The sequence below is a fragment of the Ochotona princeps genome, chromosome 6 (genome assembly GCF_030435755.1).
Source record: "Ochotona princeps isolate mOchPri1 chromosome 6, mOchPri1.hap1, whole genome shotgun sequence".
Classification (NCBI taxonomy): Eukaryota; Metazoa; Chordata; class Mammalia; order Lagomorpha; family Ochotonidae; genus Ochotona; species Ochotona princeps.
The window spans coordinates 83,311,975-83,336,782 of NC_080837.1; the positions used below are offsets into that span (position 1 = coordinate 83,311,975).

The following is a 24,808-nucleotide window of genomic DNA, read 5'->3' on the forward strand; positions in this document are numbered from 1 at the left end:
AATGATTTGTCCTTTTCTGTTTTTAATTTTCTTTTGCTTGCCATGTATTTCATTTGAAAGCAGAATGCAAACCAAACCTTTAGCATGTCTGCTTAGAATTGCCAAAGCTTTGTACGTGAATTTCCCTACCTACCATGCCCCAAAGCCTGTATTGGGTAGATAAAGTACCTCATTTTCCAAAAGGTAAACATGGGGTGCAGAGATGTTCTAGTCTTTATGTTCTAGTCTTTTTTTTAATGACTTTATATCCATAGATTTTTCGCACAAAAGTCTACAATTGGATTGTCTAATTATGTGATCTAGACAAGCTAATAGTCTGTAATCAGAAAAGAATGAATATCTAAAAGTTAGTGGAAGCAGTGCAATGCTTGATTTCTTTGTCCTCTAATTTTTTTTTAACATGAAGCATTGGTTAGCATAGCCTGTATCAGGATACAGAATACCTCTTTTTGCTTTGGGGGTTAAGATGTTGTTACAGTGAGCAGATGAGAACAAATTGTTAGTATGTCACTTTTTTTTAGAAGAAACACATTCTGACATTTGTTAATTAAACTTTTCTTAAGGTTTAATGCGCTGTCAAGGTAGGACACATTTTCGAAGAAGTAGTGTCATCTTACCTAGCTTAAAACAATCCAAAATCTGATTTTTGACATTCTATTTAAGACAGATAAAAGAGTAATTTTTGACATTCTATTTAAGACAGATAAAAGAGTATTTTAAACTCATGCAGAAACATGGAAATTTTATTGGTTCCATCAAGTAGCAGGTAACAAGTTAGTAAGAGAAATATTATTAATTTTGCTCTAAAAGGATGATGATGTGTGTTTTAAAGTTTTATTGCTGTTGCTGTTTTACAGAACTAATAGTATTTAATTATGAGATTAAAATTATACCAGACATTCCTGTTTCTTTGGCATAAATGGAGCCAAAAGTCACAGTGCTTACTCAAGATCACCTTTTACACACTTTTCCAACAATAAATAAATATGACCTTTTCAAATTGCAAGTTCTGACATTAGTTTTCTTATGTCTGTTAATTTTAGCTTAATAATTTTCCCTCCAGCGATCCCTCATTTTCCTGGGGCCAGTATTCTGTATGGTGAAAGGCCTCAGATAAACATGAGTATATAAACTTGTGAACTTGGCAGTGTCAGCTCACAATCTATGTGCATTCTGAACAAGAACTTCCTACCATATGTGTAAATGTAATCAATGTGGAGAATCTTGTGGGGAGGTGAATTAGTTGGATTCAGAGTTCAGAGTGCTCACCATTACACCATGGAACCTGCACCAGGAAGGTGAATTAAATGCTATTTGCTCAGCCTCACAGGGGCGAGTGGAAAAAGCGTGAGCTCCGGCATGCAGCACATCTTCGGAACTGAGTGCCTCAGTCTTGGAGCCTCCAGCAGCACGTGCTGCGTCTGAGCCATTCACCCAGGGAAGTGGCCTTCCCTCTGCAGTCAATTTTCATAACCTTGTGAAAGTGAAAGCCTTAGGGAAGAGTTATGAAAGTCCATATTCCAAATGATGTTAAAATGAGCAGTTTACATCTGGGGTTTGTGACCACATCGGTGCTAGAGAATATCTACATTACTGAAGTCAGCTGTAACGATAGAATCCATCCTCAGAAACAGGCTCGCCATCATGGACACCCAGGTATGAGTCCCGCCATCCCGGGCAAGCGTGAAGCCAGTCCCGCAGCTGGGGACTTCACTAAGTGCAGAAGAGAGAACGAGGATTAAAACTTGAAACTTATCTTCAATTCTCTAGATAAAAGAATCATAGCTGTCTGCCCTTATTATATTTATAAAGCGTTTCTGTGTGTCTTTGTTTTTTTTTAACAACCCCATGTGACACCTACTACTGACATTAATCCTGATCTTAAGAAAGGTTGCTTCAAAGAGCCAAGGACAATTTATTCAAGGACTTCATATTGAACTCAAGTTCTATTAACAGACAGATTTCAAGCAATGCAGGCTTCTTGATTGGAGTGCAAATCTAAATTAAAAAAAAATCATTTGAAGAAGAAAACAAGTTAGAGATTTACTAAGGATGAATTATGAGTTCCTGAGGACAGAGTAGGGTGAGTGAAGCCGTTGAGAAGGGCAGGAGGAGCAGGAGGGGACAGGTGCAGGGACATGCGATGAGAAAATGTTAGAGAAGTCAGCCGCGTGAGTGGCTGTGGGTCTAAGACCTCCAACAGACAAAGGATGAAGGGCAGAGTGAGGAGTTCCAAGAAGAGTCAAGACAGATGTGGGAAGAGGTTGCAAGACCAGAATAAAGTCAGTGCAAACAATGGGCTTTTTGAGGACCTGAGAGGAGGGAGAGACAGACAAAAATGTTAACCACGAGTAGATCTCAGTGAAGCTCATGCAGGAGACCCCAGAGCTATTGTGACTTTGGTTGCAAGTCCAGACCACTGTGAATGTCACACTTAAGTGACTCACATCACCTTCCTGATGTCTCGGTGTGTAAAGAAGCTAGCCTCCTGAGTGAGTCACATCATCATGTATAAGACAGACAATACAGTAGCTTACATTTGAGTATTGTTTTACAGATGCTATCCATCATCTGAATTGTTGAGAAAATTGCACCATAGAAGTGCTCCACTCAGGTTTGCCACAAGCCTTATATGATGCAACTGTCCATGAGTTATAAAAGGTAACACAATGAAAAAGGACTATGTCCAAATAGGTATTCATTGCTCTGTTATAATAATTTTTCATGTGTTTGAAGTTTTTAAATATTTATTTGTTTTTATTTCAAAGGCAAATTTACAGGAAAATGAGAGACTGAGAGGGACCTTCCTTCTGCCGGTCTATTCCCCAGACACCCGCAACTGTCAGAGCTGAGCCAATCGAAAGTCAAGAACCAGGAGTTTCTTTCATGTCTTCCACGTGGGTGCAGGGGCTCAAGGACTTGGGCCATCTCTGATGCTTTCCCAGGCTATAATCAGGGAGCTGTATCTAAAGCAGAGCAGCTAGCATATGAAATATGATGTTATTTCCACAGTCAGAGGATTAGCCTACTAAGTCCCTGTGCTGGCCCTGAAGTATTTTAAAATAAAACGTTGTAAGTCAAAGTAGGCTACTGACCTAACAGCTTAGTTGAACAAAAAACACAAACTGCATTCAAGCCCGGATTTGACCAGCAGTTAGCCTCCCTAAACGTCTTATTTCTCCCAGCTGCTTGTGTTCTCCAAGAACTCTGTAAAAGGAGGGACATCTTTCCCCAGGTAGTTTGCTCTGACTTCTGCACCTCAATTACCTTCTACCTGTCCTCGTCGAGGGTCTCTTTGCCCTCGGTTCTTGGAACTGTGCGTGAAATGCGCTATCTCATTCTGGTGGACATTGAGTGCCTTCCCTCTGTGTATCTGACCAGATAGGTGACATCAGAGTCAATCCGTTATACTCCCAGATATTTATCAGAATGTAATTGCAAAATATAATAATGTGTTCTCTATTAATGCATTAAATAACAAGCTGTGATAGCTGTGAAAGAAGGGATGAACAGAATAGCAGTTTTAGGATACTACAACTGCAAGTATAGAAATCTCTGTAGGATTCTTGTTGATGGCAGAGTTTAGCCAGTTCCAGCCTATAATTTCTGGCCTTCATTGATAGTTAAAAGAACTGTTGAATCGCAGTAATTAGTGGCAGAGCAAGAAGCTCTTTGTTAAATACTGCCTCTCACACCTACTTCCCACTGCTCTTGAAGAATCTTCTGTAGACTCTGATTCTAACTTGATTAGCTGTTGAATGCGCTGGTGCCTCATACCTGCCTTTGTCTGACATAGTGGCATGTTGTAACCCTACTGTGGACATCAGGTGCTGCCTATCTTTTTTGTCTTGGTGTCACCTACCACCTATCCCTTAATAAGTTGGTAGGTTTCTGATGAATTAATTAATGAATGCTGAATTTGTCAGATGTGATTTCTGTTTTATGTCCAAATCATGATTTCCAATATTGTTTACTCTTTGAAGCTCAAATTCATCTCTACCAACCCCAGATGCTGCTGGCCTTTGGGGATTGTAGGTGCCTGTCCTCAAAGAATTCTGAACTTCAGGCATTTATTCCCTTGTGTAATACCTACCCCATGGATGTGGACAAGGCTTGCTTCTAACCATCAGAACAGGATGAACTGCCAGTTGCTGACATTGCCATACAGTGTTGTATCCTCCTTAAGACAGTCTCTGCTGACTCTTCTGCTTGCTGGTTCTGATTGGCTAGGCCTTCTTACAAACAGACAAGGAACTAACAATGGTCTCCAGACAATCTCTGCAATGAAGTGAGCTCTGTCTATAGTCATATGAGCGTGGAGATGGAGCTCTTCACAGTCCAGGGAGCCATCTCCCTCACTGGAGCCCCCTGACATCCTGAGCCAGGGAACCTGTTAAGTCATGGTTAACTTCTGCTTAAGCCCTGCCCCTGATGTTCTGTGATGTTAGATATGTGTTTTCCTAAGCTGTTACATTTGTGATGACTTGTTTGCAGCAGTAGATAACACAGTCATGCAAAGCAGAACATATGCTTCTACTAGACAAGCAGGCCACTCGGGTAGGATTTCAGCATTTGGGGCAGTGTTGGCTTCTAGGCCTTGGTCACCTTTCAAGCTTTTATCTATACTGTCATCTTTCTACATTAGAACTAATGCCAAATTTCAAGTAGAAGTTCTCATGATTAATTTGAAAGTGATCTTGCCACAGAGCCAGAGAAATAAGTAGAGATACAGTGTTTGTGCTCAGATCATTGAGAAGCGAGTAAGATATTGCAATGTGGATAGTTGAGCTAACAGCAAGAGGCATAAAATAATCCCTCCAGTCCTTCAGGACTCCTTATGTACTAGTAAACCCACAGAAAGGCCAGCCTCGTCTGTTGGTAAAAATACATACACACCTTCCCAGTCTAGCAAGGGTTTCAAGTGATGAAGTCCAGTATTGAGAATCATCTAATCTTTTGAATCACATCTAGGAATTGGGATGTGAATTAGATAGTTTTTCATTTGGTCACTTGTTCGGTAATTTTCTATTTTCTTCTATGATCTTGGCACTTCCGGATAATAAAGTAGGAAGGAGACCCCCAACTGCATTGTAGCTAACAATTTACCAGGGCAAAGAACTGTCACTGCACCTGAAGAAATGCTGTGAACCAGGGTGTGCCAATATTTCATTTGTTCCGAGAAAAAAAAACTGAGTTATCATCCCAGTTGAACAGATCAACAAAGATTTGGAAGTTATCAAGAAAATAAGAAAGTGGCAAAAAAGGAATGTGTCTCTGAGGGTTTAGGATCTAGAAATTGCCTTTGACCCTTAGAAAATCTTCTTGTTTAATGAGTTTCTCATTTTACTACCACAATATGATTATTATCAAACATTTACAATATGGCAAATAAATGGAGGGGAAATGGTTTCCCTATCATTTTGAGAGCTAACATTCTAAAAAGTTAAAAGTATTTTAGTTGACAGGTGGATAGATAATTATCTATTTGAGCATAGTTTATTAAACATGTTGTATTTGATCTTCCAGGCTCTTAGGGGTTTCTAATTTTTAGTGAGCTGCTTAAAAACCATTTGCTTTTAAGGCTTTTGTAAAAGCCCAAACCATAGAAGAGATTGTGACTGTGTGTGTACCCAAGAAGGATAGGGAGGAAATGATCAAAGGAGAAAGACGTCCTCACAGACAGCTAAGAGACAAATGTCAGTAGGTCCTGCTTTCAGAGTGGAGCTAGCTCCAATGAGGTTGAGATGAGCAGCCCTCGGAGAACAAGAGCTGTGTGGCTTGCCAGGGAAGCTGGATGCTGGGCATAAAGAGTATTTACAGCGTGTCTCCTCACCAAAGGGATTGTGCAGGCACTGAAGAAGCTCCAACACTGTCCTGAGAGTCTCCGCACGAATCCTCCCAGTCTTCCGGGGCTTGTGAATCAAGGCATTCTGAAGCAGCTCTGACAGGGGAGGAATTCAGTTGCAATGCAAGCAGGCTGCCTGCTGCAAGGGCAGTAGACACGCTCAGAGATAGAAAGGGAGAAGGAAACACTTCCGTGACCCCTGATGGTGTCAACTCAGATCCACAAACGTCAGCACTTGCTCTACCGCTTTTGTAAATATCATGAATCTGATTAAACAGACACAAACGGAGTTGTGGGATATTAAGACATACAAGGCAGGGTCTCCACTGATGGCCTATTGGTGACAATAAAGTGATTAAATAAACCATTTATTAGTCATCAGGGATTAAGGCTCACATATGCCTTCCTTAGTGACTCAAATGACAGAATATTAGTTACGTAGAAGCAGCTCCAGTAAGATAGATGGGGAAAGGTAGGTAGATTTGTTTCAAGGAACTATGTGAACTAACTTAACACAACTGTGGGAGACCTTGATGAGTGAAACCGAAATTTGTAGTACAAGCTATGAGGCTAGAGGGATGCAGGCAGAAGCTGATGCAGCAGGTATGCAGAAAAATTCTTAAAGGAAAGCCTCATTGTTACTGTTCAGACCCTTGTGTTTATTGGACGAGGTCCACCAGATTACTCAAGATATTCTGTTTGACCTAAGCTAAAATTACTATCAATGTTAAAACATCTGCCAACTTGGAATTGAAAAACTGGCCCGGTTAGCACTCAAAAAACAACCATTCTATAGGAACCAACAGTGTGGGCTGAGTCTTGATTGGTAAGGAGTCTATGAGATGACTGGGGGTGGGAGCAGAGAAAGGGCCTGGGGTCTGTGAAACAGCTTTGGTGAATGCTGAACCCAGTAGGTTCCAGGATGGGGCCTCCAGTAGGTTCCAGGACGGGGCCTCCAGTAGGAAGGACATAGGGCTTAATTGAGATGACAGCTACACTGAAATGCCAATGAGCCAATGTGGTGGGAAGTCACTGATTTCCAGGGAGATGAATTAATCCTTCTCAAGTTCTGCACGGAACAGCCTGGATACAGTCCAGAAAATGACAGGGGAATCATGTAAAGAACTTCTAGAAGAGCTGATGATCTTTGTCCAAGCACTGGCAATGAAGGTTAGAGAGGGACCACCGAGAAGATGTGAGAGAGGCAAACTCTGCAGGCCTCGAGGATTCTTGGCAATCGATTTTGGCCCATTCCAATACACTTCCCCTCTTTCCCTAGGTTGACAGCTAACATTTTTGAAAACACTGGGAGTCACGAGGACATACCTAGCAAGGCGGGCAGATGTTAAAGGGTCTTGTCACTACAACTGTGTGGAGAGCATCATCTACCACACTGTGACATGCCAGCTCAAGCACACACGGACTTTTTCACTGCTATAGCTCATACCATCTCATTCCAGACTCACCTAATCTTAGGTCTTAAGCATCAGTAAACATCTAAGTCCATAGAGAATTCTTCACCAAAACCAAGCAGAAGCGTCCAGCCTGAGGGTTCCTGCTTGGGGAAGTGACTTGGTCAATAGTTTAAGCCCCAATTCTGTTTCTATAATTGCTAGAGCCCAAATCTAAGCAGAGTGAAATTCTCTTTGATTACAGTCTAATGGTATTTGTGTGTGTGTGTGTGTGTGTGTGTGTGTTTTCAGAGTTCAGCAGGGAAGATCTCTCCCAGTTCTTTGCTTAAGGGTTATAGTGTAGTCCTTGAATTGGACATTCAGAAGGCACTCAAGGTCAGGCTTGTGTGAGGCTGAGGCTTCACATTTGTTTCATTCAGCAACACCATCCTACACAGCCAGCTAAACACTGGTGTGACTGTCCCACTGCATGCTCAACAGCTCCAGCTCATTCCCTGAACACCCTGGAGATACCCCTTGCTTTCTTCGGCTTCCCTCCTCTAAATTTCAACAAAGACACTCACACTTTGTTTATGACACTTTGAAATTTTATTCCAATTTTATGCCAAGTTCTGAGCTGAGCACCAGGGATGCAAAAATGCATGAGAAACAATGTTCTGCCCCCAGAAGCATGAAGTGAGTGGGCAATGGAGACAATGGGATTGAGAGATAATACCAAGGTATGGCTTTGAGTACCTGAGTGTGGCATACCAAGGCTAGCATTTTACACTAAGAAGCTGCATGATGTGGAGCCATCTAATAGCCATTTCCAACTGCAGGCCAAGGGACAAGGGAAAGGGAACAAGAAACAGGTACAGCGCTATGAGCTCCCTTGGCAATGGCCCAGGGAATGTTGCGGGTAAGGGTGTTAGTAAGGATAAGACTCTGGATTCCCAGTCGGCAGTGTGGGTTGCAAACTCTCTCCTTTCTTCTCTCAGTTGCTGGGTCATATTTCTGTGGAATCAACTGGGACCTCTCCTGGGTCGCCTGTGGCTTTTTCCCTGTCTTGGAGTTCAGTCTCTGTAAACACAAGAAAAAAAAATACATGATGAGAAGCAGAATGATACATGAAAAACACCACCCAGTGTTGGAGGGGGCAGAGAGAATGAGTAAGAAGAGAGTGCTTCAGACTTTCTCACTATATGGCCCACATGGTTCCTGGATGTTGTGCCAGTTACACTGGGGATAACATGCACCTGGGGTCAGTGTTGGCTGTGCCACTGTAGAGGGAAGATCTCATGACAGAAGAAGAGAAGCAGTTGTTAGAGACAGGCACAGCAGCTAAAAGTAGGAAGAGCAAGAGGATCCAGAGAGCTAGTGTGAGCATCCCAAGGACAGAGCTGCCCTGAGCATGGAGGCTCATCCATTAACAGCCACTTCTACCGTGTGTTCCTCTCAGCTGCAGGACTCAGAGGCACAAGCCATCCCCCCACCCCCGCCAAGAGGTGAGTGAAGCTGTAAGAAGCCGAGGCACAGGTGAATCCCTACTCCCTCCTTCTGGACGTCCTAGTGAACCACGTCCCTATCATCCCAGAGAGCAGCCATTCAAATCAAGAAATGGAGCAGAGAGGGAGGAAAGGAACTGGAGTGCTGCTTTGGGAGACTCTGGCTTCATCCTACTATCTACCTTCCTCCCTATGTACCGCTGCCGCCCCAGGCCTCCTGATGTGGACTTGAAATGCCTCCAGCAGCAGGGACATGTATGGCTTCTGGGAACTGCTGCTGGGTCTGTGGGAAGACACACTGGAGTATTAGAAATGGGACCTCAGTCTTAGGAGCCTAGGGGCCCAGTTTCCAAAACCGCATCTGGGGACAAGCTAAGCTCCAGCCTGAGCAGGAAGCTCCTCTGGGCTGGCATCGCCCCAAGACCCACTTGGGAAATCGGGTGTGTATCTTCACGTGTTCCCCACCCCGACCCAGGCCACTCATTGCATCAGGCCTGTCCCTTTTCCAGGTGCTTCTCCCCTCCCACCCAACCTCTGCCCCATGTCATGATGGGTCCTGGCAACTCACATTAAGGGATAAAAGATGGTAAGCAGCTTGTCTGCCATGGGTGCCTCCCACAAGAAAACGGTAGCTTCGTAGGAGACCAGGGATCTGGTAAGGGTGGGGTCCCATTGAGACAGAGTAACAACTAGAACGTAGGGTAGTTTCTTGGCAAAGGCAGGAGCTTGCCCAGGTCCCTGGCATCCCAGCCATGGTGCCACTCATGCCTTTCCTTGCTGAATGCCCAGGGTGCCTCAGGGAGCCAGAATCCCAAGAAGGCATAAAAGCAGTTCCCTGGTCTCAGTGGGGGCAAAGTGTACAGGTCTGCAGAGGGACATGCAGAAGCCCTTCCTGGAGCATTCTGGACACAGGAGCTGCATGGGAGTAGAGAGTACTGCTCAGGCCAACTGCCAGAGCATGGTTGTCCTGGAAGCTCCAACGGGAGCAACTGCCACTAAGAATGGGGGAGGGGCCTACACCCCGAGAGGCCACCAGCCTCTCACTCACTGTGGAGCATGCCTGGAGGAGCCAGAGGCTCTAGAAATTACAGGGAGGCACAGTGAGGTTTCACATTCTTCTGATGGGAACAAGGGTCCAGAGAATAGGTTGTGGACCTCCGAAATCCTATGTTGATATTCATAGCTCCTTAAAGAGAGATCATCTATGTGAATACGAACGCATACAATCATGTAAACATAATCCCTGGACAATCTGCTGCTGGAAAGAACAGCTTCGTTAGAAAGGAAATGGGTGCAGGTGATGGACATGCAGGACAGGCTCTGAGCCTGCCTGGCTGCCTCCCAGCTTGTGGGCAGTTGGAGGAAGACAAGAGCAGAGAGAACTGGGGCTGAAACCCAGACAACAAGGACAGCCAGATACGATTAAGCCTGGCTCTGTCTACGATGAAGTCCACCCACCTCTGAGATAAGCTACAGATTCTGTGGAAGGCTTAAAGACCATCAGGAGATGAATACACAGGAGGGCAGAAGTCTCTAGGAACAGGGTGCTAAGAAGTGATGGGGAAAGCCACAGAGACAGAGCCAGCTATGGGCCAGATTGGGGCAGGGAGGGAAGCAAATGGAAATGATGTGAACCAAAGAACAGACAAGGGAGGGAGAAAGGGGATGCCACATGAGGAGAGGCAATGGAAGCTGGGTTCAGAAACGGCCAGATGGGCTGGACAGAACTGGGAGGTCAAGGTGGCCCAGAGCCCTTCTTGTATCAGACCATGACTGAGAGGGAGGCCGGCTGAGGCAGACAGGCTGCACAGGAGGGGAGCAGAAAGCCCATCTCTCAGGTTTCCTGTTTTCTCTCATCCCTAGCTCTGTATGATGTTGCCTTGGGATAGCGATGAGGGAAGGGACCTTCAACTGGTGGGCTCTGGGGAAGAAGGTGGACATTGTTCCCAGAAAGAAACTGAGAGGCATCTATTGAGTGGCTAGAAAACTACGTCTAATGGTGGGAGGCTAAGCGTTGGCTATGGAGCCCGGGATCCAGAGAAGACCAATCGTAAATATGATAAAGGAATAGGGAATTGACTGTGGCCAGGGAGGCCACAGGGAAGGTGATGGCCCAGGCCTAGCAAGAGCCAGACAGGAGGGAGAGAGAAATGCCTGGTGGCTTTCTTAGCCATGAGTAAGAAAGCCTCTCCATGAAGGCAAGGCTGCAGCCAGGAATATAAACCATAGTCAGCTATCCAAGACAGGGATGTAGTCCTAAGAGAGTAAAACTTGGTCCCCCCACGTGAGTGGGTCTCATGACCACACAGGAGGAGCCAGATATAGGATTTCTTTCCAGACAGGGACTCTGGAGTGTCCCGGTGGCCATGCTTTATGCCTGCCACAGGGTCCTGATCAGTCTAGGCCTAACTTCCCTTTGGAGGTCTCTCTTGCCATTCTCCTGTGCTGTGTGCTCAGGAAGTCACCCATCCATCAAATGATGCCTTTATCAAACACTTGAGCTTTCTGGGCAGTGGGAAGGGATACAAAGATGAATGAGACAAAGTTCTTGTGTCCAGCACTTCTGGTCCTAAGAAGAATTAGCAGCTTGAAAGGATGAGGATGTGGACAGTCCCCACCTGCCCAGACAGCCCTGGGAGTGTCCTGGGTGGGGAGATATAAGTTGGAAGAAACAGAATCCCCTGTGAGCCAGGCAGGCAGGTGGGTAGGAGCTAGAGAGCGCTTTGTCCACCTAGGAGTTTCGTCTGGAGGGCATACTTACCGCTACAGTCAGGATCCTGGCCTTGAACAGTGTGAAGGCTATGCAAAAGCGAACTAGTCAGGAAGCGCAGGGTCAGAGTAAGATACTTTCAAAGGCAGTCTGAAAATGTCCCCAAATGCCCAGAGTTGTAAAAAGTGAGGGGCTTCCTGGGATGTGTACAGGACCTGGGACAGAGCAAGGAAAGGTGCCAGCAGTCAGGCACTGGGGGTGTCAGAGCTCACAGATAGTGGTTGGGATTGTGTCCACACACTGCCTCCTTGGTCAGGAGCTGGCACCAGGAAGATGGTGACAGCCTTGATGATGGAGGAAGAGGACCTGGGATGGGGAGGAGGAGGTCAGGGACTCAGGGTGAGTGAGGTTTGGGGAGATATTACTGGGACGGCACTTCCTCACCTTCAGATATGCAAGAACAAGCAGCACAGTGCCTGAACCACCCCCGCCTTGGGACTATCCATGCCGGTGAAGGGCCAGAAGCCTCCAGGAACACAGACTCTGGAGAGACAGAGGTGGGCACAACACAGGAAGTCAAAATTTGCAACTGTTATCAGCAGAAAGAAACCAAGAAGCAGAGCCCAGGGCATCCCTGGGCCACCACTGCAAGCTCTTTGTTGGAAATTAGGGAGCTCTCTCTTTCCATGCTGCAGGCTGCTCTGTCTCCCTGGCCCCAGCCAGGGGAGGTGCTCCCCTAGGCTTGCTCAGAGTCTCTTGTTTTGTAAAAAAAAAAAGAAATGCTGTCAGACCATCAGGGAACCACCCCTTCTCAGGGGAAGCCTGCAAGGAGCTCCATATTAACTGCAAAATGAACAAAAATCAAAATAGATCACCAGAAAAGACCTACATCTTCACTGTAGCCTGTTCCGACTGAGAGCAGTGGGTGCCTGCATGTTGGGCAAAAAAAAGAGTTTAGAACCAGTTTCTCATGAGGAAGTTTCTGGGTCTTATCCCTAGAAGATCACAGCCATGTCCTGCTAAGCTCAAGGGACCCTGGAATGGGAACGGTGAAGAAGCCCAGAAGGACGCAGGTTTGGCCCAGGGGCAATGGACTGCAAGCAGGACAGCCCTGTCTCTATATCCAGTTGTAGTATGTGCTACTCACTTGGCCCTGGGAACCCTGTATATCCTGCAACTCCCAGACACCAAGGCAAAGAGGAATACCTCCAACCTGAAGGACCTTTCAGGTGGGCCAAACATCCCAGCTCATCACTGACATTAGGAACCTCAAGTGGTGGTAGTCTGAGCTCTGAGACAGACTCTGTTTCTGGCTTCACTGGAGGAACTGTGGGTCCCTGGGGCAAGATTTGGGCAGTTGGTGGACAGTGGAATCCCAATTCAGGTCCAGATGGGAGTAGCAGGTCCCAATGTTTTTTGTTTGTTTGTTTCTCTTGGTAAACTGCTTTGACTGTTGCAGTTGGAGGAGACAGGCCAGCTCTGGGATCCAGTGTGTCTTATTTCCTTAGAATATGACCCTTGGTTTGGGATTCAGAGATGATGCTCTACAAGGCATCTCGACATTATGCACAGGCAACCAATCCCTGTTCATGTGATCTCTTTGTCTTTCCCAATCTCAAAACAGCCCAGGGCCTTTACTTTACTCATTGATATGTTTTTGCCAAACTTCTGTCGATTTGATGGTGGTACCAAGGGTAGAACAATGAATAGGTACTGGTCCCTACCCTCAACATGTTTTCTCCCCATTTCAGAGTGTGAGTCAATGAAACCCACTTGAGTACCCACTGGGGTCTCTGCTAACCCTCAGATGCACAGACCCCAAAGTGTTTCTCTTGTATGTCCCCTAGCTTCCAATGAACAGAAGCCACTTTAGAGAGCAGGGAGCTGAGGTATTGCCAGAAAAGCACAATGACTAAGAAAAATCTGGGGTGTGATAAAGAGTGAGTTAAGTCTCTCCTGCTGAGGTCCCTTTGTCTTAAATGAGATGCTAGCTTAGGGCATGGAAAGCTATGTGATCTCCCTTTGCGATGGACCAGAAACTGTCTCTGGGGACCTGGGCAGAGGCCAACACCCAGAGAGAACTCTAAAATGCTGGAGTAGCCAGGATTAAAGGAGCAAGTGAAGGTACCACATGGGCGTTTCCAGGACAGGACCTAAGTGCTTCCCGAAACTAGCACAAGACTTATGGAGAAAGAATGACCAGGAAAGCTCCCTCGATGTCCAGGCTTTGAGTTGTCAGAGCTCACACAGTGGTTGGTGTTGTGTCCAGAGCATGCCTTCCTGGTGATCTGCAGCTGGAAGCCAGAGGACCACAGGCTGTCCCAAGGATATGGTGACAGTCCCGATGGTGGCGCACGGGGGAGGCGTGGAGCCTTCATGGAAAGATCTAGGAAGAGTTGAAGGGAGTTCATGTATCAGAGAGAGAGTGGCCCCTCGCCATCAGAAACCAGACTCAGAAAGTGAAGAGACAGTCAATTTTTACGCTTATGTCACATTTATCTAAAAGGAATTCAAAAGGAAATATATATATATATATATGGCAAGGGGAAGGTGAGAGGAATGTGCCCTTCCCTCAGTTTTGAGGATGGCTAAAGAAGAGCAGGGTGGGGTGGCTACCTACCTTACAAGTCTCTTGGTCCAAGGGGGCTGCTGAAGGAAGGACATCAGTTGCATGAAATTCCAGGAAGAACAGTTTCCGGGTGGAGGGGAGAATGTGACAAGATACGCAAGTCAGGGTGTCCAGCGAGGTGCCCAGGGGGACAGAGACTAGAATGAGCAGCAACTAGCCCCACTCTGCGTCACTCCAACCCTCCCCAACTCATGGCTGGCAGCTCTGCAAGAAAATAATCCAATTCTTATTAATGTCTCAGTTCTAAGATATGGGAAGTGAGAAATGAGGACATTTCCAAGGAAGGCGAATACTTTTCTAACCGGGTCCCACACACTCAGCCTGAGAAGGCTGCCCCTGCAAATTGGGAATTGGGAAAGGGAACTGTTCAGAACCATCCACTAGTGGGTATCTGTGGGATCCAGAGACAGCTGAACAAGTGTCTCCTCTCCAATGGCTCATTTCCCTCGCTGTGGCGAGCTTACCACTCTCTACCGGGTGTTGCGTCCCAGTTACCCAAGACTGAAGGGGAAGCAAAAATAACCTCAAATGGTTCTAGTTCAGGTGGGTGTGAGGCAAGCAGCATGCCACAACCAGTAATAGACTCCTAGCAAAGGAAACACACAGGGTGGGACGTACCTAGCAGATGGCCTCAGTCAGTGGAAACCCAAGCCCACCTGCTGCTCTGGAGCTAGGCCTTTAGATTAAGCTCATCTCTAGCCTGGACATGTCCTGGGGCCAAGCTCGAGATCTTTGGAGAAGCCTCCCTTCTTCCCTCCCTCCTTGCCTTCAAGTCTTCCTCCTCACGAACCCTCATTTTGACACGGCTTGGGAACTGTAGGTTTTTGTTCTTGCTGCCCAGGCGCCAGCTGAGCCTTGGCGTTTTGACAGACACAATGCTAAAGAGTGCCCTCTGTCCTCAGAAACAGAAGGATGATGCGGCTTGGCTGGGGGTGTTTCCCCTCAGTAGCACACATTGGTTAATGAAGTGAAGACACAGGGCTGAGGACTGGGTGATTCTGTTCAACTGGAGGACCTTTCAGGTAGGCCAAACACCCCAGCTCTTCACTGACATTAGAAACCTCAAGTGGTAGTGGCCTGACCTTTGAGATGGACTCTGCTGGAGGAACTGTGGGCCCCCGGGGCAAGATTTGGGCAGTGCCTACTGAGGCAACTACCAAGGGGACCGAGGATGTCATGGTGTCTATGAAAGCTTAGCCCAAGCAACCTTTATAAACCAGTAATGGAGGGAGCATCTGCACTGGGTCCAAGACATGGAAGCTGTCCGAGGGGGGGGGGTTCCTGAAAATGCACGCCCTGCAAATAGGGACTCAGAGAAAACACAAAGTGACTTAGAAAATGCTGCCATTACAATAAGGTGCTACCTAATGAGGGCTGTGGCCTGCAATAGGTCATGAGCCTGATTCTAGCCTGTTTTTCCTTCATCTGGAGACTTTGTTCCTCTCAAGAGACCTTGACATGCTGACCTCGCATGGATACAAGAACCCCTTGCCTTACAAGAGCAGCCTGCCTACAAGAAGTGCGCTGCCGAGGGGAGCACACAGACAATGGGCTGTGTAGTCATGGGGTCCAGTGTTAAGTTCAGCAGCGTCTCTCCCATTCCCTGGGTGTCGACAGAAGTCCACTGAGCGGATTTAGCAGCAGGCTGCCAGTGCTGGCAATTCCTTCAGTGCAAATGCTCTTTTGGAGCTAACTGACCTGTCCTTGGGCTAGCCTGGGAAAGGTGAATCGGCCCTTCACTCTGTGGGGGATGAGGGCTTTCACAAGAAACCATGCTTGGGTGATTGAAATACAGTGCTGGGCCTAGGCACTTGCTGATATTTCTCATTCAAGACTACATAGCCAAAAAGGATGGAGGAGAAGAAATTGTTTCTCACTGACAGCTCCTTTCTAGACTGGAGTCTTAAAAAAAAAAAGAGAGAGGAAATGGGAGAGGGAAAAGCAGTGGACAAGCTGCCAAGTTATCTCGATGTTAAACAGAGGACCTAGGGGCAAGAAACTGTTCTGTCTCCCCTGGAATATCCTTAAGTCTTTCCTGCCTCGCGATTCCTATTTTACTGTCTTGTGGGCAAGTTTCTTTTAAAAACAAAAACAAAAACAAAAACAAGCCAGCCCAAAGGCAAGACATACACTCTGCAGCAGGATAAAGTGTGGGACGAGCAGAGGGAAGCAGGATAAAAGGGGGTGTTAGAGCATCATGACTGTAGGGCAGCATCAGCACATTCCTAAAGGGGAACAGATAGTGGTGGGGACAGGGAGCAGGACATGAAGCCAGGAAAGGGAGTGCTGGTACTCGGGTAATGGGAACATCTCCTGAGGAACACAGATCATGTCTCAGTCAGCTTTGAAAAGAGATGGTTAGCAGGAGGAAATGAATCATTCTGACTCGTTTGTTTCTCCTGGTTCTTGGCTGAGGGTTCTTTTGGAATGCAGGGTGAGTCCATCCAGAAGGAACTTTGATGGGTCACCCCAGTAGGAGAGGGCGAGAAACAGCATTTGACCAAAGGTGGGATCTGGGGCTTGTTCTGGACGAGGCTCCTGTAGCCCATTCATCTTGTGGAACGTGTGTGGGGGCCAGAAGCACTTCTTCCAGTCATTTGAGTCAGGGCCAAGTTTCCTTCTTCAGGTCTGTTGCCTCGAGGTCTTCATCCTTCCTAATTCTCATTTGGGCCAAAGTCTACGGTGGACAAAAAAATCAATCAATAAATAAATTGACCTAGACCCACACATTCTCTCTTCAAAATAGGCGTTCTCAAAATTAATGAACTTGAGACCAGGGCCCTGAACCCTCCAAAGAAAACCCTAGTAATTAAACTCAAATTTGTTTTACTCCTGGAAGAGACCTATGTCCAGCCAGGAAATAGGGTGAGCTCATGTCACAAGATGGAATCCAAAGAATGGCTTTCTTACACTAGTTTTGGCATCACTCCATTTCTGTGCTGTGAGAAACTCTTGAAGAACCCATTGAAAGAGACCCCTTCGAGAAAAGGTCAAGTTAGGGTGCTGAAATGAGCGTCTACTAGCCTTACCCAGCATTCACACTTTACCTCATTTTTCTCTTTGTATGGGAGCCCTCCCCTCCCCTGTCCCTTGGCTTCAATAGTTCTCACTGAAAGGGCTCTCAGGAGGCTCATTTGGGTGGGCTCTGGCCACAGAGCTTCACTCCAGCCAAAACTTCAGGTACCACCTGGCCACTCTATGGCCCTCTGGGAATCCCATACCACTGACTGCTGTGCCCCCGAACTGTAAATCAGAATGGCTGTTTTGAAGGGACTATTCGTGGCCTCTGTTCTATTCCACAATCGCATATTAGACCTGTCAATCTAACGTGCAAGAGCTCAAGGAGCTTGTCTTGATCTGTGGTGTAATGTACATCTGCTTGGGGAGACACGATCGAGGAGCTGCTGCAGGCCCTGCGCACGGGGATTTTCAGTTGCTTGTGTTCTACTGGGGTTAGTTATCCAGCAAGATGATGTGTAATTCCTTTCACAACCCATGAATTCATATTTCTGCCACCCTTCCCTCCTTCCCCAGGCTTTTGCATCCTGGATCCTTTAACATATCTGCCCCCAGGTCTACTCCTTAGGTTTTATCACCTGTATGTATAAAGTATGTTAGGTATCCAACACGAGGGTTTTAATGTGAATCAGAGCACATCCTCAGAATCTCAAGTATGAATCAGACATTCTTGGTATATCTTAGGGATACATCAATGAATGAGAAGCAGTATCTTTTCCTCTAGAAACAGTCCATCTTGTTGAATACTCTTAGTTCCTTCCAACACGTTATAGGGGACTTGAGTCTGTAAGTTAACACAAACACTGGGATGGCAAGGAAGAAATCCTTGACGATTCCATTTTCATAAATGTCTGAGGTTGGACATAAATTTCCACCAAAGTAGATACTCCCTGCAGTGTTGGGAGTCAGGCTTTCTGGGTGTGGCTCTAACAGTGGGGTCTAGAGTTGGGGGACCAAAGCTGTCATCACAGTTCCCTCATATATGGCAGAGAACACTTGGGCGGAATGACTTTCATGTGTGTGCCTGATTACCAAATTTTGGCTGTTAGAAACAATGAGAAGGGGCCCAATGTGATGACTCAATTGGCTAATCCTCCCCTTGCAAGCCAAGAATCCTATAGGGACAATGGTTCATGTCCTGGATATTTCACTTCCCATCCATGTCCCTGCTTGTGGCCTAGGAAAGCAGAGGAGGATAGCTCAAATCCTAGGGATCCTGAACCCACCTGCAAGATCAGGAACAAGCTCCTGACTCCTGGTTTTGGATCAGCTCAGCTGCAGTCATTGTGGCCATTTGGGGAATGAATCAGCAGATGGAAGATCTTTCTATTTTCCTTTCTCTCTGTAAATCTGCCTGTCCAATAAAAATCTCTCTCTCTCTCTCTCTCTCTCTCCCCCAATGAAAAGAAGGATGACGAAGGGGAAGAGCAAGACAAGAAGTACTAAGGGGAGTGCCTGAAAGGCACATCCTGTCTCCTTCCCTCCACTTTCTTCCCCGGCGATGCTGGAAGCAATGTGCCATGGAAGTAGATGCTGGCCAACTGTGTTCTGCTGGGTCTCCCCCAGAGCTTGCTTTAGTACCCCGTTTCTGGAGAGGATAAGCCTGCTGCCTGCCACCCAGCCTCCCAGCCCGCGAGAGACAAACAGATGGACAGGGGTTCTGTCTAAGCAGTTCTGATTTATTGGGGGAAATTCAGAGTCTTATATAGGGCAAGGGATAGCCTCAGGCCTGGAATTTCAGGAATTCCAGGAGAGGAGAGACTAGGAGCCAATTACCAGGAGCACACAACTGCAGAAGCCACTTCCCATAGGTCAGGGGTCGGTGAGTGAAATGGCCCTGGTCAATCAGTCTTTCTTTAAGACAACATAACCCCTGCCTTGGTTCACGCCCAGGGCTCTGTCCTTGGCCGCCATCTTGCCTGCCAGTGACCTTGACTGTTAGCAGCCATCTTATTGACTTAGTTACCTCTTTACTCCTGAGCCCCATATGCTCTTCATCTCCAAACTCACCGAAGCCAGTCCATTCTCATGTTGTTTCTACAGAAGAATAAATGTTAGTGGATGAGTTACACTATGCCTCTTAAAAACCTGATGCATGGACACAGTTATATACAGACATACATAGAAATTCTGGAGAACAAGAAGATATGGAGGTAAAACCTCAAAAATCCAGCCCCAGATTAAGCCCTGGAAGCACAGGGAAGAAAGCACAGGGAATAAAATTGTAGTTGGATGAAGGCCAGATAGGCTCTCTCCCCATGGAACCCTCAGAACACTTCCACAGCTTTGAAATTGAGTGATTGCAACTCAGTATTTAAGATGTGTTCAAATGCTACTGAACCTGGTTCTCTGCTACTACCTCCCCCGCCCCCACATGAAGACAAGTGCATGAGGTGTCTAGTGACTCCCAGTAATGCGCTCTTGAGGTCTAATTGGTGGGGATGGGAGGAGGTGGGGGGGTGCAATGTGACACCTTGGTCCCATGAGAGAGCAGTGAGCCGTCACTTGTAATCTCCAGCCTTTGGCCTGATGTAGAATTTCACGATCCCGTGTTATGTTGAAAGCCAAGTGGCTGTGATTATTTCAGCTGGTTAGGTTGACATAAGTGAGAAAGGGAGTCAGTTGAAGCTGGAAGAGTGTTGATCAAGTCTTCAGCACAAGAAGATTGAGGTGTGGGGACCACTGTTCATCTACATTTCAGCCTGGCTGTCATGACAACAAACCTAAGCTCCTTAGGGTAGAAGTCTGCTGTGTTTGTTTTGCCATCAGCAAAATCAGAGTCTGAAATATGATCACCTTCCCATTTCAGCCAACATCTGTTGAGTAGTTATCAAATCATTGTGTTCTTGTGGAATTTTCCTAAGACCTCATTTGATGTTACATCCAACTGAAGGGACCGACCCAGATCTCCACCAGTCTGGGAGTCACAGTATGTCTCGTGGTGTTCGAAAACTGATCCCTTTATAATTGAGGACAATAACCATGGGCTCAACTGGTTTCCCTTTGGCTGAGGTCTGGGTTTGGTCCTGATCCAGCTACCATAGAAGACTTGATTCTCTGTGAGCAGCCACAAAGCTTCAAGCACAGCTGACTCAGAACATTTCAGGGACGTGGCACCAACTTCATGGTTAGTATGCCTTCAAGGCAGCCTGGCATTTACCTGCATTTCCCTCTCTGTGACCTCCATGTCCTCTTTCCATCCTTCTTGCCTTAGTCAGCTTTCTTTTAAGTGACATGCACATGCATGAATCCACTTTAGGATTCTTTATCCACAGCACTGATAACTTGTACTGATCTTTGCTTTAGGACAGACTTTTGAAGTGTCATGAACTTTGTCAACTGGGAGTTGCTCTTCCGGATTGACCCATGGAGAATGTCGCTACTGAGAAGAGAAGGCAAAATCACAGAAATGTGACTTAAGTCTCATGGACAGGGTTTCTTTCATGGAACAATCCCATGGAAATTTGCAAACAACAGTGGAAGTCTAGAAAAAAGTAGTAGCTAGATTCTTGCTGTTCTCCCTCAGAGCAGAAGGAACCAGGTGGAAGTGATGGTGCGCAAGAAACTCCTTTCCTTCAGATGTCATTCTCGTCCCACTAGGCATGGGTGCAACCTCTGCAGATGGTTTCCCAGGGCAGTTTTTCCTGTCCCTGCTCAAATGGCAAAATAGTGCGCTCCCACTTTTCTCTGTTCCTCAATTGCCCTTTTGGTAAATGCAAACTGTAAATATCCTTGCTTATCTGACAAGACAAAAAAAAAAAAAAGCAAATGAAAGAAGCAACATAAGGACTCTTGATTCTGACTTAAAACAACTAAAAGGAAAGAAATGTAGAAATAAGCCAATGATATTTTTAAGGACTGATTTTTTGCTTGAAAGAGTCATAGAAAAGGGGCGAGACAGACAAGAAGAGAGAGAGAACTTCCATCAATTGGTTCACTCCCCCTGATGTCTGCAACAGCCGGATCTGGGCAACAGCAAAGCCTGAAGCCAAGAGACAGCAGCTCATCTGGATCTCCCACATGCCTGGCAAGAGTCTAGCACCTGGGATTGCTTTTATTGCTTTCCCAGGATTTTAGCAAGTAAGCTCGATGGAGAGTATAGCAGCTGGATAAGGCCCCCATGAAGCTAGGTATCTTTTTTGATGTCTAGGAAGGACTAATGTAAAGCTACTATGGTTAAAGTGACTGAAACATGAATGGAGACAAGTACAGATGAAGGAGAGTAAAAGCGATGGGATGCAGTGTGATTAGAGGGGTTCTCAGAGGAGAGAAGTCATTGGCAGATGGCAGGGGGGAAGACAGCCTGGTAGATGCTGACACCCACAGTGGGATATTCTTACCTGTCACTTGGATGTGCTCTCTTCTGTTTATTTCTTTAGCTCTGAAGAGAGACATGAGATTAGAAAAAAGAATAGGAAAGAATCATAAGGGATATGGAAGGTCCACCTCTCTCTAACTTTACACTCCCAGTCATTTCTGTCTCCCTACTCCAACTATGTGTTCTTTAGCTAGGTATCTGACTCCATTTAGAAGAAGATATAAAGAAAAACATCACGATAGAGGGAGGGATTCTAACTGTGAGCATGTGTGCTGTGTAGCTTCATGAAAGACAGTAGAAGAGAGAGAAAACCTGCGTCTGCTTGTTCACTTCCTGCTGGTTTGCAATAACTGGATGTCAGGACTAGGCCAATGGAAAGCGAAGAACCTAGAACTCCACCTAGACCCTCCTTGAGGCTATAGGGGCAACAAAAATTTGGATCATCATCCAGCAAGAAAACTGGATTGGAAGCAGAGCAAGCAAGACTTGAACTGTGCTTGTGACATGAAATGAAGGCATTGCAAGCAGTGCTGGAACCGTGGCACCACAACCCAGCCCATCACCTACCTTCTCTGTTCCAGTCCACTTGGATTCAATGAGCACTGCTCCCTACTTTCGGATGCTATTTGGGGGAACTAACACCCGGAACCCAGATGTGTGAGGGACTGATTAGGGGAAATTATGCAGAACATCAAGGATCTGACTGTTAAACTTGGGATTCATACCCTAGGTATCTGTCACATGCAGGGCTATTAAAGAGTTTGAAGTATCTCTCCCTTACCAAGATAAATCCCAAACCACATATGCAGACATGATTTATTGCATGTATTAGAACATTAAAACAAGACTCTTTTTTCCCCTTTAAGATTATAAAAGTAAAAAAAGGAACACGGGGAGAAAGCAGTTTTGCAAACCTCAGTTCAGCCTCCATTGTAAGGGTATGAAATGGTTGGGGGGACTTGTCAATGAAAACGTGTCTTCAGAGAGAAACCATGGGAAGTTGCAAAGCCTGAGGCTTTTGTCCTGGGCAGAGAAGAGCATGTTTCCATGGCCTCTTCCACAAGGGAAGACCCAGAGCATGTGTTGTGGCCCTAGGAACAGAGGCAGAGACCAAGCAGAGTGTGGATTTCCTGAGTGCTGGCCACACCCACATGGACAAGGAGCAGAACTAGAAAGGGTCACTCTCACAGAGACCAGACATGCCACGTGGCGGGGTGGGGCTGTGGGGGAATGTCTTTATATGAAGTTCTGAATTTTAACTGTGAGACAGAACTAGGATTGAGGCACAGAAAGAGACCAGTTTTAGCTATTTGGACTGCTGGGGAGGGGAGATGGAGAAGGTCACATTCTGGCCTTTTCTGGAAAAAGTGTGGAACTGGCCAGAGAGCTTGACAGAGTAGATTTAGAATCAGAAGTTCTTGAATGACAGGACATATGGGTATCTTTACTGGTTAGAAGAATACTTCTCTTCCCAAACTCAACCCTTCAGTTTCAAAACCTCTGCTTCACCCGTCCCCTCTTTCCAGGGCATATGGGAGCCAGTGTACATCACTTGGAGTTTTCTCTAAGCACATTTTTTTTCTCAGGCCCATTAACCTTGCTCTGCTGGGGTATCCTTCCAAACACCATTTCTCTTCCTCTTCAGGCTGCACCTGAGGTCAGGCTTCCTCCTGGAAACTCTGCCCATTTCCTGGTTTCTGATCTGTCCCAAAGCACTGTGACTATGCAAGGCCTAGGGCTTCTATCTCATCCACACATCTGTCTCCAGGGAGTAGAAAAGGCTCTTGTCCAGTGTATATGACCAGCTAATATTTGTTGAATCAGCACATGAGCACACAAACACAGAGTGCATGCACACCCACCATCTACTTTTGAGGGTGCCACAGTAGTTTCAATATTTCTATGTATCACTGGGAAGAGACTTGAGGAAAGTGGGAATGGAATGTATACATTCAGAATGAGAACAGGAATGCTGAAAAACAAACTTTTATTTTTTCGTGATGAAGTTTTATAGGTAAGAGATTTCCCCCTTTTCCTGCTTTTTCTCCCTATTTTCCCCCAACACCATTTTCTCTCAAATTATTGCAGTAATGTAGTGCTTCAGTTAGAGGTGCAATTCCAATATGATGCCATTTAAGTGTATCATGACATTGTAGTGTAGGTATAGACGATGAAAAAAAAATAGTTTTGAATTGACAACGTATACTTAACAGTTTCATTGGGAGTCTATTTCAATCAAGAGAGAAGCAATTGATTTTTGGTGCAACCTCAATGAAGACAAAGCGGAAGGAAAGGAGACATCGCAGGGTTTTGGTGTGGTATACTGCCTGTGTCCTAAGCTACATACTCAGCCAGAGGGCAGCTTGCCAGGCATGTATGCAATGGTGAGGACAGACTAATGTAGTGTAAGCAAGAAAAACAAACCATCATAGTAGATTTTCCCAGCCTCACCTCCGGGGCAAATTGATGGGAGATGGGATAGATGAATCAAAAAGAGGACTCCGCAAGTTTGGAAAGAATTATCGTATCTCAAAATAGATGCCACATCCTAGGAAGGGCCCTGGAACGCAGAGTGGGCAGATTCCTGGTTCTCTGCTCTTCATCTTCCTGCTCTGCCTGTAAATGATGTGCGGACACCAGCGTTCTCTGTGAGTCAGAGAACAGAGCCTGTCCAAAGAATCTCTGGGGCATCCACACAGAACAGGAAGAGGAAGAACCTCCCAAAGGAAGTAGTGATGAATTTAGTTCAAACCAAAGTGATAGGAATATGGGAGACAGGTGTCACAGAGTGGAGCAGAGAGGAAAAGGAATGACATTGCATTACTCAGTCCAATGTGCGTTCGTGGGGCAAGGATTAGCAGCGACATCCCAGTGGCTTGAACGAGTTATTGTGCTTGGGGTTTTAGAAATGGAAGTGAACAAATTGCTAGTCCAAGTTCGTTCCAGCTCAGGGATGCCTGCGCCCACTCCAACTGCTGAGTCGGCGCTGCAGGAGGGTCGAGGAGGCAAGAAGCCACGTGTCAGAGACAAGGGGGACCTGACAGCATTTTCCTTACAAAGAGAAATTTCTAATTGTAAATGACTCACTGAAGAACAGTGAGGTTGCAGAGGCAGTTAGCACTAAGCCATGTCACAGTGGCAGCATTTGAAGGTAATAATAAAGATCATGGGCGTTGCTGGACATTGAAACAACAAGAAGTCGGCTACACAAGATATAAACCCAGTGAGCATGGACGGTAATATTGAGTCTTTGGATGGGCACTGCAAGTACTGCAGGTGCTGTCCCATGTCTTAAACAGAGCAAGGTGTGTAAAGTCGTTGAGGTTCCGTGTTGCCTAGCTGAAGCAGTCTATGAGGTGTCTTCTGTACTACACAGGTGGGGAACACTTTCA

General features: G+C 46.2%; 1 long non-coding RNA gene across 1 annotated transcript; it reads right to left on the minus strand.

Moving 5' to 3' along the window:
• Nucleotides 1–8,219: 8,219 nt before the first annotated feature.
• Nucleotides 8,220–9,707, minus strand: LOC105942241 (uncharacterized). Its single transcript, XR_009245652.1, has 3 exons — nt 9,310–9,707; nt 8,924–9,024; nt 8,220–8,314 (listed from the first exon to the last, which is right to left on the minus strand). It is a non-coding gene; the product is annotated as an uncharacterized LOC105942241 (long non-coding RNA).
• Between the last annotated feature and the right edge of the window lie 15,101 nt (nt 9,708–24,808).